Genomic DNA, 20,921 nt, shown 5'->3' on the forward strand with positions numbered 1-20,921 from the left:
GTCTTAATTAGAGCCTTTCTTATCCTTAATGAGCCTGACTGACTCTCCCTTTTTTTAAGCTGTCCTCTGTCTCTCTAAAGACCTAGATCAACTCCCCCCCTCACCAAGCATAGACCCTGTGGTCAACAATGATGTAGCTCTTGGGGGATATACAGTATGCATTTTAAATGGGAGGCAGTGGCAGGAAGGCAGGGGAGGGCAAGAATGAAGAAAGACAACAACAGAGTCAGTAGGTGGATTAGAACAGGGCCTCGTCTGAATTTCTCAGCTTTAAATTAATGAGGAGGCTGGGTGCACCATGATAAATTTAGCTTTTCATGTTTAATTATGCTATGACTGAGGTAGTTCAGTGAGGATAAATCACACAATTATTATGCTCCTCACTCCCGTCCTGTGGTGTTTCCATCGTGCTTCGTGTTTTTCTCTACCCAGCTACAAATGTGTCTGTTGTTGTTTATCCACGCTTATGTCTTTTATTAACAGTGCAAGGTGTATAACAGGAAATCAGGTCTATATTTTTTCATCTGACATGTCCTTTTCCAAATCAATTTGACTTTGTTTTTCCCCCAAAATGTTGGTTGTGTATTGGGCAAGGTTGTGTATTGGGCAAGTCTCCATTACCTACTTTGGTGAGATTGAATTGGCCCACATACAGGTATAATTTGTGCAGCAGTTTAGACAGGTATTACAAATATTCTGTGTAAGGCCACTGAAGTAATAGATGAATGAACTCCTATAACAAAATGTAAGTCTATAAGAACATATCAAAATGTAACCACAGATCTTTTGCAGCCAGCTACTTTTGGTTGCTATCTTGATATATAACTGCCTCACTATGCAGAACGCTTCAGAGATTACCCAATCCTTAAATATCTTGTTTCACAACTCTGGCAAATCTGTGACAAGATTTTGTTTATTCCGATCTTAAATGTCCAATTTTCATTAATTGAACCAGGGAGATCTTTGCATTCTCACTAATTTAAAAGTTACATGATGATGTTTTAATGTATTTTAAACATGCAGGCAAATGAATGGTTGAGATGTAATATTAAGGTGTTCACAGCTTGCAATTTGGTGGAAGAATTGCAATTTGGTGGAAGCCCTTCAGTCTGAATGACCAGAGGAATTTCTTCAACATCACCATGAGGTCCAGAACATGGAATCTGAGCAGTCTGTGTACCAGGCCTCCATTGCAAAAGCAGCTGCCCAGAGCTGTGGTCAGAGGGTGGTCAGTGTTTGTTAAGGCAACAACCTGATAACAACAGGGTTTAAGGAGGGTGTCAAGCAGAAGGAGTAGGCTTTTCAGGCTTGATTGACCAAGAAATTTAAAGAAACTATCAGCACTTTCCAAAGGCCCAGAAGGGCCACTGCCCCCCTCAGTCGCAAGGTACCAGGTGAGTACTTTATACCCAGGGACGAGCTTTGCAAAGCAGGCTTGATTGCCATGTCTCTTTAGTGTCACCTGTAGGTCAGGAACTGTTCTTCAGGGCCAGCAGACCAGTATAGTGTTTCCCATGTTTAAATCATTGGACTTGAAGCAGTGTTACAGTAACAGGGGATCACACTGTTCAGCATCCTGGGCAAAGTCTATTAGCAGAGCATGGGAAAGAAGATTATGACATTTTGGCTAATCGTTAATTCAGGAGTACAATGTGAAATTCATCTTGGTAATATAACAGCTGACCAAGTGTCCTCTGTCTACATGTACTTTGTTGACTTGGTATTTGAGAACAACCTATAGGGTGTCTTGTGTAGGGTGACATTGGGAGTATGGAAGACCCATGCCAATTATTATGAGCCATATGGTCTCTATCCAAAATTGTGCTATTTTTATCCATATTCTTGTCAGGATGTAGAAAACTTTGCCATTAGGTGTTGGGCTGCTGCCAGTCAACTTTTTCACCAATTCTGATTCTGCTCTGAATTGACAGGATGTTTGGTATGGTGTATTGGTAGTGAAGGAGCCAGAAAGCAAAGCTGTAAACATAACATTCAGGCTCTGTTCAAACTCTAAGCCATCATCATGACTATTAGGGATTAACCAAAAGAACAAAGTCCGGAATACAAACGGCTGAAATGAGTTTCCTTGGTTTGGTGGCCGGGCTTAGCTGAAGAGAAGCTGTAGAGTGGAGGCGAGCTCACAGTAGTTATTGCTTTTTCATGTCGAAATGAGCCGGTTGAGATGGTTAGGGCTCCTAATTATCATGTCTCCTGAGATTTATAGGTGTACTGGGCAGGTCAACCTGGTAGGAAGATCAGTTGTTGACCCAGAATTTGCTAAAGGGATGATTTTCCTTAACTGTCCTGAACAGAGCACCTTGGGGTTCCAGAGGAGGATCCAGGTTGCTGCGCTAGGGACAGGGTTGCCTGGACAGACCTATTCAGTCTACTTCCAGTATTACCCAGTATTCCAGAATTACCCTGATGAGAGGAGGTACAATAACAATTATGATAATAGTTAGATCTACATCTTCTTCTTTTGATAGAGTTCCTGTTCAGATATCATAGGATGTAAGGTTTGGTGAACATTAAAAAATCAGTGTGATGAAGGCACTTTTTGAAAAACACTTGAAAAAGATTTAACACTGGGAATTGTTTGAATTCTGTTTAGGATAATGTCTAATTAATTATATAACCCCACTGACTGAGGACACCATCACAGAGTATTATTTGGAGCATGGTTACATTGTGGTTTCATATATCACCATAGAGCTAACTTCTCTCTCAAAGAGATCCACGGATAAGAATTTTATCTTGAAACCCCGGTGTCCCCTATTTAATTTGTCCATCACCACCTGGGGCCAGAACATAAAATTTACAGCCAACTTCTGCCATCTGTCTTTTAGACTAGTGTGAAAAAAATATTTACCACCTTCATTTAAGACTGTAATAAATTCATTTTATAATAAACATTGGCTAATTTTAATGTTTCGGATGATTACAAAACAACAGTGCTGCCACCATAGACAGTATTTTTTAATAGTTTGTCATGAACAATGTCTTGCACATTCCATAAGCTCTACAAAAAGGACGGAATCAGTCAAAATCTATGGAGGGATAACAGAGAACTTAAATGTAACAGAAGGTTAACATGTCTATGACTACATGAACATGTATGAAACCAACAAATTCTGTAAAAGTTATCATTTGTCATTTAGTTTTAGGCTGTATAACCCATCAGACTAGAGATATATTAAATGATTCATGTGGTCTCCTCTGTAGCTAAATAAATGTCCCCTGTAATCTGTCAAGGCAGTGGCAACGAGGGAGACGGGGCCGTGTGTGTTTTATCAGCATAGTAATTGTTCATGGTGACACACATTGTCTTCGAGGGGATAGAATGGTGAGAGGCATCCCACCTTGTTAATGGTCTCTAATAAAGATGGGCATTCATCAGGCATTATATAGCAATGTCATGTTAGGGAAGTTCCATTTGCAATAATAATAATAATAATAATAATAATAATAATACATCCATCTTCTGCCACTTATCCTGCACTCAGGGTCACGGGGGAGAGGCAAGGTACAAGGGGACCTTTCAATGTGGAGTTTGCATGCTCTCCCGGTGTCTGCGTGGGTTCCCTCCAGGTTCTCCGGTTTCCTCCCACAGTCCAAAAACGTGCAGCAGGTTAATTGGGAAAAAAAGGGAAAAATTGCCCGAGTGAGTGAGTGAGTGAGTGAGTGAGTGAGTGAGTGAGTGAGTGAGTGAGTGAGTGAGTGAGTGAGTGAGTGAGTGAGTGAGTGAGTGAGTGAGTGAGTGAGTGAGTGAGTGAGTGAGTAAATGGTTGTCTGTGTGTGTGGTCCTACAACTGACTAGCAACCAGTCCAAGGTGTACCCAGCCTCTCGCTTGATGACAGCTGGGGTAGGCTCCAGCATCCCTTCGACCCTGAATGCAAGAAAAGCGGCAGATGATGGATGGATGGATAATTGGGGTGCCATTTTAAGTTTGCTTTATGCAAACTTACGTTTGTCTTTGTCAACTTTTGAAAAATGACTTTTTTTCTCTTATAGAAATTATAAACAATTTTTTTGACTAAAATAAGAAATATTCGTCAGTTCAAACTATATTCTTTCCGTTCCGAACTAATTTAAAGCAGTCCCTCTCCTTCTTCTTCTTCTTCTTCTTCTTCTTCTTCTTTCGACTTTTCCCTTCAGGGGTCGCCACAGCGAATCAACTTTCTCCATCTAACCCTATTCCCTGTATCCTCCTCTCTCACACCAACTATGCAGCTCCTATTCCAGCATCCGTCAACCAATTTATTCACTATCCCTCCTCTGTACATGACCAAACCATCTCAGTCTGGCTTCTCTGACCTTCTCTCCAAAACATCTGACATGTGCTGTTCCTCTGATAGACTCATTCCTGATCCTATCCATCCTGGTCACTACCAAAGAGAACCTCAACGTCTTCATCTCTGCGACCTCGAGCTCTGCCTCCGGTCTTTTCATCATTGTAATTGTTTCTAGTCCATACAGAATTGCCGGTCTCACCACTGTCTTGTACACCTTTCCTTTCATTGTGGATGATACTCTTCTATCACATAGTACCCCTGACACTTTTCTCCACCCATTCCACCCTACTTCAATGCGTCTCTTCACCTCTTTTCCACACTCTCCGCTACTCTGGACTGTTGACCCCAAGTACCTGAAATCCTCCAATTTCTTGATCTCCACTCCCTCTAGCCTCACCGTTCAACCCAGGTTCCTCTCATTTACACATATATTCTGTCTTGCTGCGACTAACTTTCATTCCTCTCCTGTCAAGAGCATACCTCCAACTCTCTAGATTTTCCTCTACCTGTTTTCTGCCCTCACTACAGATCACAATGTCATTTGCAAACATCATGGTCCAAGGGGATTCCTGTCTAACCTCATCTGTCAGCCATTTCCCTCACCACTGCAAACAAGAAAGATCCCTGTTGGAGTCCCACCGCCACCCTGAACCTCTCTGTTACCTCCACAGCACACTGCACCACTGTCTCACAGCTAGCATACATGTCCTGCACCAGTCTAACATACTTCTCTGCCACTCCAGACTTCCTCATACAATACCAGAGCTCCTCTCTTGGCATCCTGTCATATGCTTTTTCTAGGTCTACAAAAACACAATGCAGCTCCCTCTGGCCTTCTCTGTATTTCTCTATCAGCATTCTCAAAACAAATACTGCATTTGTAGTACTTTTTCTAGGCATGAAGCTACACTGCTGTTCACAAATGCTGACTTCTGCTCTCAATCTATTTTCCACTACTCCTTCCCATAACTTCATTGTATGGTTCATCAACTTTATCCCTCTACAGTTGCCGCAATTCTGCACATCCCCTTTATTCTTAAAAATAGGCACCATTACACTTTGTCACAATTCTTCAGGCATCTTCTCAGTCTCTGAAATCCTGTTGAATAATCAAGTCAGAAGTTCTACTGCTGCCTCTCCTAGACACTTTCACACCTCCACACCTCCTCCACAGATATATTATCGGAACCAACTACTTTTCCAGTCTTCATCCTCTTTAATCCTTCCTCTCTTCACTTTTACGAGATTTATAGGTGTACTGGGCAGGTCAACCTGGTAGGAAGATCCTACCAGGTTCACTTTTACGAATTTCTGCTACTTTGTGGTCTACAATAGTCACGTCTTGCCCAGCTTTCATTTCCACAATCAACAGCTCGTTAAAGTACTCTTTCCATCTTCCCATCACTCTTCTAGCATCTGTCAATACATTTCCCTCTCTATCCTTAATCACTCACCTGTATAGATCATTCTCTCCCTCCTTACTGTCCAACCGAGCATACAGGTCATTGTATGCCCTTTGTTTTGCCTTTGCTACCTCTATCTTTACCTTACGTTGTATCTCCCTGTACTCCTCCCTGTTCTCCTCAGTCCTCTCGGTGTCCCACTTATTCTTTGCTAACCGCTTTCTCTGTATATACTCCTGCACTTCCTCATTCAACCGGTCATCTGGAAGCTCTCCCTCACCACCCAGAGCCTTTCTCAACTCCTCCCTGAAAAGCATACAGCACTCCTCCCTTTTCAGCTCCCACCACTTTGTCCTCTGCTCTGCCTCCTCTCGATCTTCCTTGTCACCAGAGTCATCCTACAAACCACCATCCTATGCTGTCTGGCTACACTCTCACCTACAACTACTTTGCAGTCACAGATCTCTTTCAGGTTACCTCATCTATACAAGATGTAGTCTACCTGCATACTCCTACCTCCACTCTTATAAGTCTATTGGCTCTATTGCGTTCACCAACATGTCCAGTGAAGTCTGCACCAATTACTACTCTCATCTCTGGGGATGTTCTGCATCACTTCATATAACTCATTCCAGAACTTCTCCTTCTCTTCAAAGTCACATCCCACCTGCGGGGCATAGCCACTAACAACATTGAGCTCATAAGTCTCTCTGAAATTCTTTTCACCCACAGAATGTTCCCGACAAACTCCTCCTTCAAGTTAACTCCTACTCCATTTCTCTTCTTGTCAGTACCATGATAATACAACTTAAAGCCTGCTCCTAAGCTTCTAGCCTTACTACCTTGACACCTGGTCTGCTGGACACACAGTATATCCACCTTCCTTCTCTGCATCATGTCGACCAACTCTACCTTTTCCTGTCATAGTCCCAATATTCAAAGTCCCTACTCTCAGTCCCAGACTCTTTCCTTTCCTCTTTACTATGAGAGGGCAGGATGCCAAGGTGTAGGTCAGTTGAAGGCGAGGAAAAAAACATATTCATCCTTGATTTAAATTTTTTGAATTGAAATACTTTTGGTGTCATGCAAGGTGTGATGTCAATTCTCACAGACTGAAACGGACAATCAGGACAGCAGAAAAAAAATCATTGATGCCAAACTTCCCTCCATTCAGAACTTTTACTCTTCCAGGGAGAAAATTCAGGCAGTAAAACTTCACTGCAGACTTATCACACCTAGGACACAACCTGACCTCCCTTCTCCCCTCCATTAGGAAGTACATATCATTAAATGACAGCCCTAACAGACACAGGAATAACTTTTTTTTCTAAACAACATCACCCCTCTGAAAAAAGACATCCCTACAACACCTTACACACCATGTCATAAACCAACAGAAACATCTATACATTATCTTGATATATTGCTATCATTATATATCAATTTATTAATGCAATTACCTAATTTTTGCACACCTCACCGACCATGTTACTCATGTGGAGTATCATCTTATAACTTAAATAAACATCACAATATGCACCTGTATTTGTATCGTTGCTTAATACGTGATGGGATACATAAAGTATTTCTGATTCTACTTTCTGGTTCAAATTTACAACGTTCTTGTCCACTCATGTTTACCCCCAATTCAGTAGTTACTTTTAACTAGAGCCAAATTCCTTGTACATGTGAACATACTTGGTCAGTAAAGCTGATTCTGAGTCCTATCAATCACATCCTGGTGTAATTCCCTTATAGTAAATCTAATCTAAAATCTAAAGATATTATAAGTAGAGTTATTCAACATTAACAGGACCTTCTGTTACCCTCTTAAAATTCTGCTTTACAACAATAAGATATAACCAACATATAACCTGGTGGTTAATTGTTCTGTTTGATTATTCTCTTTTTTTGTTGAGATATTCATGAATCAGGACAAGATCGGGTTATAAAAATGTAAGAACTGGAGTGTAAACATACAATGGGTGACTGTTATTTCTGTGTCCAGTAAAAAAAAAGAAAAAATCAAGAAAAATAACATTTCTCAATTTCTCCTCGTGTTTTTTTGTCTGTCCATAATTCACCTGCTAAAGGAGTTGTATCAGTCAAATCCAGCCAGTCCGCATACGCCATGCCTCAGTAAGCTTGTTTAAACAGCTAATCAAACTTCCATATTAAGCTGAGAATCCTAACACCTTTCCATAATATGTGGCCATGCTCCTTCTCCCCTTGCACAGCTCAGTCTTTGTAACACCTTCCACACTTAAACTGCCAAATCAATGTCAATTACATACTGATTATGTTTAGTGCGCCTCACCATTTGTCCTGATTTGGGAGCCGGTAAGTGTGAAAATCAGCAATCCATGTAGATGTTGGTGGATGTCTAGGGCACGGGTGAGGCTGCCATGGTGCCACAGTACAATATTGTAACTTTAAAGGTCATGTTTGACTGTTTCTGCATCATTACATCTGAAGAGTAGTCCTGATTTACTGAGAAATGATGAAAGGTCAAGCGTGACCCCTCTGCCTCTTACTCGGTTGTGTTCTGTGTCATACTGTGAAGACAAAATGGCAGCAGCCAAGGGGCCGAGCTCCGTACACAGCAGTGACTCAGCGGGTACCTGTCTCATGTTGTCCACACGTCACGGTGCCTTTGCATTGCCATTTCACGTCCAGTACAGGTTGACTTATCATGGTCTGGTAATTCTAAAAAAAAAAAAAAAAAACTCTTCCTGGAAATTGCCATGACTTTTTTTGGTCTAGCTATATTAATTGTGCTTATAGAGCTTTGCTAAGTGCAGATAAAATTAAACTATGCATGAACAAATGAATGTCATTTGAGGTAGTAGAACCTGTAATGCTGAATACCTCTAGAGGGCCATAAATACATTATAATTATTCAGTTTTCACATCACCATTACCTGTAATTTCTCTCTTAATAGTTATTACTAATGATATAAGAATAGTAATTTTCAATTCTAAAATTGTCATGCGTCTGTGATTCTATGTCTTCTGTCTCTTTCAGTGCTCCTCGCTCAGTCAAGTCTAAAATGAAAATACCAAGGGACAAATTTGGCATTTTATAACCCATCTATCCATCTATCTATCTATATATCTATGTTGGGGACGGCGTGGCGCAGGACGCAGAGCAATCGTCTTTGGAACTGAACATTCCGGATTCGATTCAAATGATGAAAAATGAGAAATCCCTTACTTATTCTTCAGCCTACTGAAAGACAGTTCATCAGACACTTTATGTGGGCGGTCTTTGTTCAAACTAAATCTTCATTTAAGTGTATCATTACACTGAAATATATCTAGCATATGCTATGTATAGACTGAAAAAGTTGAGACCTGTTAATCTGTCAAATGCTTGCTACTTACACAGTAAAGTACGCAGAACAGTAAAGATGGGATTTAATGAAGGAATGAAGAGCAATGAATTGTGTAAATATTTACCGCTACATTCAATGTAAAAAATAGATAAACAAAATAGAGATAATTAGGATGACATTTAACATGACTAACAATTTCTGTCAGCCTCGTTCAGGTTTCGGTTTTCTTTTAGCGGGATGCATTAGATGTCAAGATGGCACTAATCTTAAGGCTATGACAATGAACTCCCGGTCAAACAAATGCTCATCAGCGGAGCTGAAAATGGCAGAAGAGCTCAGAGTGGGTGTGGTATCGCCAGCTTCACTCCCCTTCCAAATGATGTGAAACTGACATATTCAACTAATATATAGCTGACCCTTACTAGCACTTTGTCCTGGCTCGAGCTACAGCTTGAAATCCTGGCAGCCACATTAGCAGGCCAGTTAGAAAACAGTTGCAAATGTCTGTCAGAGTTAAGAAGCCGGATCCATTACAATCTATGTAAGGTCTAATAGGCAACAAACACTGAAACTCTCATAATAGATACAGAGCGATTATTCTGGGGGGAACAGGCTCCATGTATGACCTGATCATTGGCTTAATTCTTTCATTTCTGTCTCCACTCACTTGAATTAATGACACAGACACCCAATAGGGACAAGGGATGGGTTTTGTGCGCTCCCCGTGTTATTCAAATGAGTTCTAACCCCTCTTCCTCCAGGTTACAGGGTGTTGTGAGGGTGGGAGAGCATCAAACATGGTAGCGGAATAAGAGCATAGCATGTGAGAACATAGCTTTAACATGAGCGGCTGAGCGACCACTGTGTATGTTTTCACATTAATGCAGACAGGCATATTGATCCTGGACGCTGACTCTGGAATGAAGCCAGTGAGTCCAAGCAAAGCTCATTAGGCCCCTGCGCATCCCTCCAGCCACTTCCAACAACACAAGTACTTGCAGATAAATGGAAAAAAGGCACAAAAACAGCTCAAAACTCAGGTCACGTACATGAATGTCTAAAAGCTATGGAAATGTGTACGTAAAGGAGAGTCCTGTTGAATATGTAGTTGCACCCAAACCCTCTCTTGAGGATGTAAATCCCACAGCACCATCTCAACAATTGTTGAGGAGAGATTGGAAATGAAAGATTGATTGATCAACCCCATGCCTTTTCAGTTAATTTTGGTACGTTGGTGATTTTGGTGCAGAGGACCGCAAACCAACCACCTCTCCTGGTCCTTTAACAAATGCCTCAAATTTGACATGTGGTGTTTCTTGGTTGTTAGTTGTTAAAATCATACCGTTGTGGTATTAGAAATGTTTAAATATCACAAAAAATGCGAATTGGATGAGTAACAGATGGGTTACCATGACTATTAAGTCACATTAAACATTGAAGTCGATAGGGGTTTCCGAAACAACCCGTGAAAAGTTTATGGCAGTAAAGGTTGCAGGTTGAGTGTTGTGTGTTTAAAATTTTTTACTGATGTAGACCCTTTTATCCTGACAAAGGCACAATGAAACCGAGAAACGATGGTTAGATTTCGATTTTGCCAACCAATTAATCAGCCAGGTCTTTTTTCTTTTTTTTTTTTCAATTCATTTGAAATCCCCTCAGGCACGAAGCACTCTTCATTTGTTTATTATAAAAAGCTGCTTAAAGCTGTAAGCTGAAAAAGATAAATATAGTTTGGACAGCAGACATGCAACTAAATACAGACTGCCCACTTTTCCCGATGTCAATTTCCTATTATTTATCAAAATCATCCCAATGTTACAAGATGAAAAATAGGACACAATCTAACATCCTTTATCCTTGTTCTCTAGATTGGAGTAACTTGGTAACACCAAAGATTTTGAGTTTAATTGTATTTTTACACATGAATACACAAAAAGTTAAAAGATTTATTTTCTACAGTGGCAGGAAGACAGGTTTTATTGTGTACATATTCCACATGACCTTATATATAATATACCCTCCATAACCTTTTTTGATTGTAATATAAATCATTATTTGCACTTGCTCTTTGCTTGACACACTGTGCTCGGAAATGTGTCAGTGAATTACTGTGCTTTCTGCGAGATAAAAAAGGGAGGGTAATGGCCACCATAACAGGTGCCATCTTGATGTGTTCAGTAATCCGTATCTACTGCTGCCTGCACAAGACCAGAACACTGCCTCGGACAGTGTACTCAGGTGGCTTAGTACACGTGTTTTGGACCTCTGAAGCTACATTTAAATTGGTGAACTATGGTCTGGACACTAGTCTTGTAAAGTCCAAGGTTTTCAGCGTTATTACTGGAAGGATTTGAGCATAGTCTGCTCCCCAATTCCCCTGAAAGGAACACATCAGTGAATGCTGTTGTCATGGTATCCTTTGTTCCAACCTTTTTGAACGGCTGTGAACTTGTAAGTGCTAAGAAAGACTGTCTTTAGATGAAAGACAGCACAGCAGGTTGCAATGATACTATAGCTGAGGGGTGATCTGGGGATAGAGTAGCGTTGCAACTGAAATATTTGATAACCTTTAGAGCAAGAGTGAGAGGGAAAAAACAATAAAGGAAATAAAAATACAGTCTATGTGAAGTGCTTTCGGGCTCCTACTACATTTCATCGTGTGGAATTTTCCTTTTTTCCCTTGGTTGCTATAGGAACACGTCATTTAATTGTTCAATGTATCTTAATTCAGCTAACCTTTGTGGCATCAAAATCAATCACCAATTGAAGGGAATAGGTGTCCATCAAATTCCTGGCATGTTTTTATTCTACTTTAAAAGCTTCCATTCAATTTCAGCCAAGAAAAGAAGAAAAAAGACAAGGCAGGGATAGTTGTTAACAGGCGGCGTCACAGAGAGGAAACTGTCTTGTTGCTGCTGCCATGGGCTTACATGTCAGATTGCTCCTACTTTTACAAATTTTTCTATTTCATCAACAGCTTTTGTGAAGTTTGTGTGTGATAAGGTTGAGCAAGAAATGGAGAGCTGTTAAGACCGAATTTTCAGTTCGGTATAACAAAAATGTTATTCTAGACACCAAAAGGATCCATTAAGGTTAAGGCTAAACTCAATGATTTAAAATAAGATTTGCCATTTATATAGCTGATATATAAATGTATTTTTATTTTGTTGGTTTTAATCAAAGTTGTGAACTTGAACAAGCAACATGGAGGATCCCCTTTGGGTCAGGTGGAGACGAAAACTAATTTGTGGCCATGAATTCTGGCGGGGAAGGTATCGGCGCTGATACAAAGGGTGGAGCAGTACCAGATGGAAATAAAGTAAAATAAATAGTACAGTGCAGAATAGAATATTCTGTATAGAATAGATAAATAGAATTTACTGATTTGTGTGTGTAAACCCAAAATATTCATCATCAAGAAGATTTGAATGACCTGGAACGTTAAATAATGTAGAGCTACTGATGGGTTCCACACGTCTTGGTAAAGTTGCTGCATTGCTTTTCCATTTACTCTGATTGGTAGCCAATAGTGTTTAATGCCTTGCCCCAGATCGCAAACCAAAACCTGAAATCAAAAGCGCGGGGACCAGACCAATCTTTCTCTGCAACTTTGTCTGGCTATGCTCAACTTGCATTTTTAATAATTTCATCTCAAAGAGATTTCTGTGCCACCCAACATGAAAGATGCCTTGGCTGGAAAACTATCGGCGACTCATCTCTAAAATTTAGCTTGGAAATCACTCAGTGAGGGACCGAAAACACAGCAGGACCAAATGCCGAGTGATGGATGACAATGTTTGTTTTTTTCTAAACTGCCTTCTTGGCCTGTCTGTAGGACATTGGTAGAGGTGGTAGTGACTGGAAACTATTTGATGAAACTATCCATTTATCAGGGGGACAGTAATAAACAAAAGCACTATCTCCGGACATTTTGTCCGCTGTTCGATACCATATCTGTCCTCCGTCACTATCAGTTAGTGCAGCGCTGAGGAACCGTCCCTTTTGACATTTGAAATTTGACAAACAATGTGATGGATGATTATGGGTGGTACGGTGTCTTTTTCAAACAGGTTCATTTACACCCACTGACACACACTGAAACAAACACACCCATACACACATAAACAAATTTAAACACCTCTCTTACTATGTGTGTGTACAAGCGAGCTAAATTTTCACCAGCAGGACCAACATCCATAAACTGCACAAGGTAAACTATAAGTAAATAACCACAGGTCAAATGGCAAAGCACATGTACAGCACTGGAGTCTTTGCAGCCTTGAAATTACATTTCTCCGAACGAAGGATTATACCACCAGTGATATTGAATGTGAAACTATTATCATGTATTAGAAATATATCTTGAAATCCATATAAACATGTACATCATCATTTTCCAATATATACCCTTTTTTATTTATTATGGAGCTGAATAAGCCCATTATATTATAATAACATTCATAGTAATTATAATTAATAATTATTGATAATAATGACATTAACAACTGTAGCAACCTTCAAAACTACTGCCCATCAGCATTTTTTTTATGTTCTCATTTCCTTTACTAATACTATAGAAACAAAAAGACCATTATCCAGGACTATAATCCTGGAAAGTCATACATACCACATGTGTCAACAGAAGTCACCATGACAACATTTACTGTATAAGAGGGGTAAATCATGTTACAAGAAGAAGAGAATATCTAAATTAGAAGAATGATTATCATAAAATAGTAAACCCTGAAATTTTCAAATTGAGCTGAAATATGACACTGCCAGACATCCATACAAGAAAAATGCAATTGCAAAATGATTTAATACATTTCTATTTTGTGTCAGGTTATTTTCTTTTCTTCATTTTTTTTTTTTTTGTATCGATGTTCATTCAATTATAAATAACACCCCATACATGAGAATGCACATACACACTCGGACACCCACAGACAGGCCCCAAGTTGGATGGTGTAATAGCAAAGCAGGTCCAGTGAGAAGAGCTTTACACTGCATGGATGAAAGGCTTGGTTCTCCCTTTTACCTCCACAAAGCCCGTCCCAAAACCTCCATATCTCTGTGACACACACACACACACACACACACACACACACACACACACACACACACACACACACACAAACAGGCATGCCCGAACACACACACCACTCTTTCATAGCTTTCCCTCCCTGATTGCAATTAGTGAATTATTTGCTTGGACTTTGGCCAGCTATGCAGGATTAAATTATTCATAAATGTTAACAGGCACTGCCTCCATCCCCCTCTCCTCTCTGTTTTTTCTCCAATCCTCCTCCTGGGCCTTAGCTCACATAGCCCATGCCGAAAAGATAATATTGACCTTTTCATTGGGGCATGTTATTAGGAGCTGCTCTCTATTAAAACAAATGATGACATTGTCTGTAATGCACAATACAATAAGTCATTTCAAAGGGATTACTTCAGCTTCCGCTTGGCAAGAACAAGAGTAAACTCAATGCAGTTCTGGAAAGTCAAACTCAAATGAACAATGATGAATGAAGTAAACAGAGGATGTGAAAAAAGACAGAATACAATGCCATGAAGCCCTTGTGACAATGTCCTGTTTAAAACAGAAGAGTCAATTTGCATAAAGCAACGAGCATTAGCCATTTCTGTCAGTTTAAGTACCTTTATCTTCACATTTGTCTTATCACATCCTCACTTCCAATTCGTCAACCACCTGACGAAATGTGAAAGTTTCCCTAGCGTCACATACTGAAGCATTATAGACCCAGACACCCCCTCTTCATCAATCTTCAACAAAGTTGGAGTTCATTTTTTTTGACACACCTGGAGAACAGTCACTTTCAGGTACAGTGTCAGTGGAGTAACGCTGTTTCGCATTTACAACAGAAATATGTGGAAAATACAAACTCAAACGCATTTATTTAGGTTAGGTATAGAAAAAGATACTGATCTTGATCTGGACATGACGCTCCAGGTTCTTTGCAAAATGACAAAAAAGGTGTGTCAAATGTGTCGGTACGTGACGCTAGAGGGACTTTCACATTTTGTCAGGTAATTGACACATTATGAGTTAATAGGGGTTTGTCTTAAAGGTGCAATGAACAGCAGTTTTTGGCCACAGTATGTCAATGAAAAGCTTGAAGCTGGATGGACAGTATAGAAATTTGGCTTGATTAGCACGAAGTTTAACATTTGTCAGAGTCACTCTAGGTAGTTCAGTGTAATTCAATATTAACGTTGTAACAAGGTTAGTATTGTTTTTTCCATGTGAAATCTACATCTTTATACCAGTCTATGTTGAATATTTATACACACACACACACACACACACACACACACACACACACACACAATTATTAGGGAAAGTGGTATTTTTGAGGATAAATAAACAATCCAAAATGTTAGCAAACACTCAAACCTGAACATTTAAGTAGTAAAAGTGAAGTTTTGGCTTTCTTAAGAGAATATCCATGTGTACACCACTATTGGTGTGCAGAATTATGCATCTAAATGAAGAAAAAAGATTTTCCCATCGTACTTGTTTATTTTCACCTGTTAAAGTGAGAATAATAAACAAACTCGAAATTTACGAAATAAACATTTCTGAGATCAAAAAAAAAAATCACCACACACCTCAGTGACCAATATAGCCACCCTCCATTTCAGTAACAGTCACAAGCCTTCCATTCATGGAGTCAGTCAGTTTCTTGATCTGGTCAGAATCAACTTTTTGTGCAGCTGCAACCACTGCCTCCCAGACACTGTTCAGAGAGGTGCCCTGTTTTTAATCTTACTGTAAATTTCCTGCCTAAGAAGGGCCCAAAAGTTCTCAATAGGGTTTAAGTCAGGTGTAGAAGGGGGCCATGTCATTAGTTTTTCATCTTTAAGGCCTTCACTGGCCAGCAACACAGTGGAGTACTTTGATGCATGTGATGAAACATCAAAATCAAAGTCTTCTTGAAGGATGCAGACTTTTTCTTGTATCACAGCTTGAGGAAAGTTTTCTCCAAAAAATGGCAGTAGGTCTGAGAGTTGATTTTGAGTCCATCTCAACCCCAAAAAGTCCAACTAGCTCATCTTTAATAATACCTGCCTATACCTCCACCTTGTTGGTTTCGGAGTCGAAGTGGAGCTCTGTGTCCGTTACTGATCCAACCACGGGCCCACCCATCTGGTCCATTAAGAGACCAGATGGATGGGCCCGAGTGTGAATGAGAGGAACCCTGGTGGAACAGTGAGACTACAGGGGGTGGAGATCAAGAAGTTGGAGGATTTCAGGTACTTCCGATCAACAGCCCAGAGCAGCGAGTGTGGATAAAAGGTGAAGAGACAGGTTAAAGCAGATTGGAATGGGTGGTGAAAAGTGTCTGGGGTATTATGTGATAGAAGACTATCCGCCAGAATGAAAGGAAAGGTGTACAAGACAGTGGTGAGACAAGCGATGCTGTATGGACTAGAAACAGTTACAATGACGAAAAGACAGGAGGCAGAGCTAGAGGTCGCAGAATGAAGATGCTGAGATTCTCTTTTGGAGTGACCTGGATGGATAAGATAAGGAATGAGTCTATCAGAGGAACAGTAAATGTTAGATGTTTTGGAGAGAAGGTCAGAGAAGCCAGACTCAGATGGTTCAGTCATGTAGAGAGGAGGGGTAGTGAATATTGGTAGACAGATGCTGAAATTGGAGCTGCCAGACAGGAGGTCTAGAAGCAAACCGAAGAGAAGATTTATGGACATTGTGAGAAAGGATATGAAGGCATCTAACCCTATACAGAGAATAGGGTTAGATGGAGAGGGTTGATTCCCTGAAGGGAAAAGCCAAAAGGAGAAGAAGAAGTCAACATTGGCAGTGGTGATCATCATGTGCTACTTAGCAGTATGTGCAACAGACCTCCTTACTTTCCCATTAAATGTCTTTGTTCTGACAAAAAAATATTTTCAGATTATTCAAAAAGGGTAAATATGCCTCATCACAATAGTACAATGTTTTTCATTGAAAGAGCAAATTGAGGCAAATATATGATTTAATTATATGGAAAACACCATCCTAGGGACTGTGGTCTTGAATCAATTTAATCCAGATTTGCTACAACCTTCTACACGTAATAAGAGCTTTTTAATGAGCACAGGCCTACACCTTAAGACTGCCTTGTGCAATGGACTGACAACAGTTGCACCACACTCCAAGTATGCACCTGGAAAGGCAGGTGCTCTACTGAACTTGTGATGTAAAAAATGTGGCTGAGATAATAGAGGCTTTTTCCCAACATAATTATAAAAAAGGTCGTTACGATAGCTGCTGCCAGGGCTCTGGAGAGAGGACTCATCAGTTCTAGTTCTAAATTACACCGATTGTAGGCAAAATAAATGGGTCAAAAACAGATTCCCTAGTCTAAGGGCATTAATGACAAAAGTCAGGCAAACTTCTTTTTGGGGGGTACCCACCTGACCGTGATTTGATCGTTGTTAGTGACAAGAACAGTGTTTTCACCTGGCTTGAAAATTTTCAAGTCTAATAGACATAACCCATGAAGTCTACTTTGAAATGTGCACACATGAGAGCCAACTAAAATGTGTTGCTAAAAAATGTTAAAACACAAACAATTATAATGTCTGGCAAGACAAATAATTCATTCTTTCAATTTATTGAGAGACAGGGTTCACCCTGGACCAGTCGATCACAGGGCCACATACAAACATTCACTCTCATTCAAACGTCTGGGCATTTTAAAGGATCTTCAATTCACCTCCTGCATGTTTTCAGAGTGCGGGAGGAAACTGGAGAACGAAGAGGAAATCATCGCAGGTGGAGAACATGTAAACTCCACATAGAAGGGACCCTTTTCGAGACTAATCTGGGACTTTTTTGCTGTGAGGTAGAATGCCAACCACTGTGCTGTAACCTGAATATATAATTAAAACACAACAATTATATAACAGTTATACACACATACATATATATATATATATATATGTGTTTGTACAAAGTGGTGGAAGGATTTTCTTCCCTGTTCCAGCTTTTTTTTTTGTCATAATGGAAATTAACAATAACATCCAACTACCCAAAGAGAGTAATATATCTCCATGGACATCTATGGTAGATAAATAAGGAAACAACTGCAGCAACACTCTAAAATTCACTCACCTTAATTTACAATAGAAGCAAATATCTGACGAAGCAGTCAAAACTTATATTAAGATCTAAAACCTGCTGTTGTATTATATATGCAAGGTCTCGTAAGTCAGGTGTAGAAGAGCACATTCAAGACAACGGCTGTTGACTGTATAACAGGCAAAAACAAAGATAGCATTATAAAAAAGGCAACTAGTTTGACTAAACTTCAAATGAACCCCACAATGTATGTGGATTTATCAAAAGAATCCTTGACTAACTAGACATTAACCCCATTATCTTTTCTGAAGATGTCTTGTCAAGCTAAGTGTGTCTCAGCCTAAAAATCAATTTACTGTATGAGAAATCAAGTCTGAAGTAATTTTAAAAGGGTTACCTAGGCTCTGGCCAAGAAACAAATTACAAGTTACGGGTGTTTCAAACCATGTGTTCGTGCCAGCTGGGTGCTGGCATTCAGCCTAACACTCAGCGGAGTATATTAACCTTGATATGAATTAACTATGAAAGCCCTGGTGTTTTCTGAGATGTGAGGAGCCTTAGATACTTGTCTGCAAGATCCTGTGCATCGTGTATTTGCAAGTGTTATTTGCAGTCCCTATGTCCTCTATTGTAAGTCGCTTTGGATAAAAGCGTCTGCCAAATGAAATGTAATGTAATGTAATGTAAAATGGTCCAAACAATTTTCATCACTTACAGTCATATGGGCAAAAAGTGACCCCAAAACGTGATCCCAAAACGAACTGTGGCATTAATTTTTACCACAGTGTGAATATTTTTTGTCAATCATTTTTTTCAGAATATTCACAGCATTGACAATTCTCATGGTTTGTCTATAATTCATGAAGTGAATATGGTGGTTATTCAATTTTATTTTCGTTTATGAATTTATTTATTTATTTTTGAATTTATCTTTTGCACACACAACTGTGATAATATAGCCCGCAGCTCTATGAAGACATGCAAAGGAGTGTTAAAGCTAGGCCCGGTCTTTATACATGTTGGATGAATTGCAGCTTCATATCTACAACTGCCTTTTAGTTCTCCAAGTCCAACATTCACAGAAGAAAAAGCATGTGAGCCTCACTCTGAACCTTTATGGTGGTTATTGATGGAAAGGTGGTGCATCATTTCAAAATTAAAAGACTCCAGGGTTTTAATTTCTCTTTCTTTGCTTTTGCCCTCCTCCAACTCCCTCAAATATTAAAACTTGGATGCGCACTTTAACCCCATTACATCTCATACTAAGGTTTGCATCACAAAATATGACAGGTCATGGCCCTAGTCAAAGATCCCTGTTAAAGCATTTGGACACATCATATCCTACTATAATGGTAATAATCGGTTTATTGTATAATAAAGATGTGTTAAAAAATGATTTGCACAGTTACCGATGAAGGAACTCCATATGTATTAGAATTAGATATTACTAAATTAATTATTAAATTAACCCCTGGTCCTACAATGTCACTCTGACCACACCCTTTACGTTACTTGATGGCAAAATGTGCCCTTAAATAGAAACCAGGACGTTTTGCAACTCTGATGCAAGAGGAGTGAACCTGGACTACAAAAAGGCGACTGAGGTTGCATCATCTAATGACCAAATAGAGTTTAAAATGCCTGGGTACATTTGTACATAGTGCTGTGTTCTTGTCAGTAAATATGTTGACTTTTGGTGTGTTTATGCTCAATTTGTCTTCAATTCAAGTTAACTCCACCTTGTTAAACAGGAGCAGTCATCCTTGAAACGATTTTTTTAGCCATCACAGTGCAGTGAAGTTACAATACAGTGGAATGTACACTCTGGATTCGGCAGACGGAATTTCTTCAGCAACCTTGAGTTTTGACATTTAAAAACAGGCAAAGCAAGATAGCAAACTAGTATTGTGCAAGTATCGCTTCTATGAAGAAGCCAAACCTTAACTCATTCCCTTTATTATAAATCAGCAGTGAGGGACCGTAGGCCCAGTCTGACATTTTGATGGAGACGTACCGTGCATGATAACATGCAAATTCAAATGATGCTGCCAAGGTTACAGCACAGCTCATATATGTCTTTCTCTCCCTGTTCTTCCTCACCATGGCTCCCTCTCTTCAGTACAGTGATGCATAGCTCTGTCTAATATAGCTCTGTGTATTTGCATTCCTGGGCAGACTTTTTAATAATGTCACAAATGATGATGTTCTGCTGTTGTGCAGAGGGAGAGTGACTGACACCATCGGATGTCATCATAACACATAGAAATAAGTTGTTTTGTCTGAACAGGAACAGCAGAGGGTGCAAAGGGTTTCAATCAAGTTTCAACAATATCTTTAAGTGTTTTGTCCTTTTGATATGGAAGACCCGACAGCATAAATACAATACATGGCCAAAAGTATTCGCTCACCTGCCTTGACTCGCATATGAAAAGGAAGTGACATCCCATTCCCAATCCATTAGGTTCACTATGACATCAGTCAACCCTTTGCAGCTTTAACAGCTTCAACTCCTTTGGGAAGAACCACAAGGTTCAAGAGTGTGTTTATGGGAATTTTTGACCATGCTTCTAGAAGCACATTTGTGAGGTCACACGCTGATGTTGGACGAGAAGACCTGGCTCTCAGTCTCCGCTCTAATACATCCCAGAGGTGTTCTGTTGGGTTGATGTAAGGACTCTGTGCAGGCCAATGTCTTGCTTTGGACCTTGCTTCGTGCACTGGTGCACAGTCATGTTGGAAAAGGAGGGAGCCAGCCTCAAACCGTTTCCTACAAAGTTG

At 39.9% G+C, this 20,921-nt stretch overlaps 1 long non-coding RNA gene across 1 annotated transcript; it reads left to right on the forward strand.

Moving 5' to 3' along the window:
• Positions 1 to 1,359: 1,359 nt before the first annotated feature.
• Positions 1,360 to 8,833, forward strand: LOC147226258 (uncharacterized). Its single transcript, XR_015107203.1, has 3 exons — positions 1,360 to 1,394; positions 2,313 to 2,434; positions 8,722 to 8,833. It is a non-coding gene; the product is annotated as an uncharacterized LOC147226258 (long non-coding RNA).
• Positions 8,834 to 20,921: the final 12,088 nt, after the last annotated feature.

Source organism: Fistularia commersonii, chromosome 15, assembly GCF_037954325.1.
Source record: "Fistularia commersonii isolate RoL2024-O1a breed Wild chromosome 15, RoL_Fcom_v1.0, whole genome shotgun sequence".
Lineage (NCBI taxonomy): Eukaryota > Metazoa > Chordata > Actinopteri > Syngnathiformes > Fistulariidae > Fistularia > Fistularia commersonii.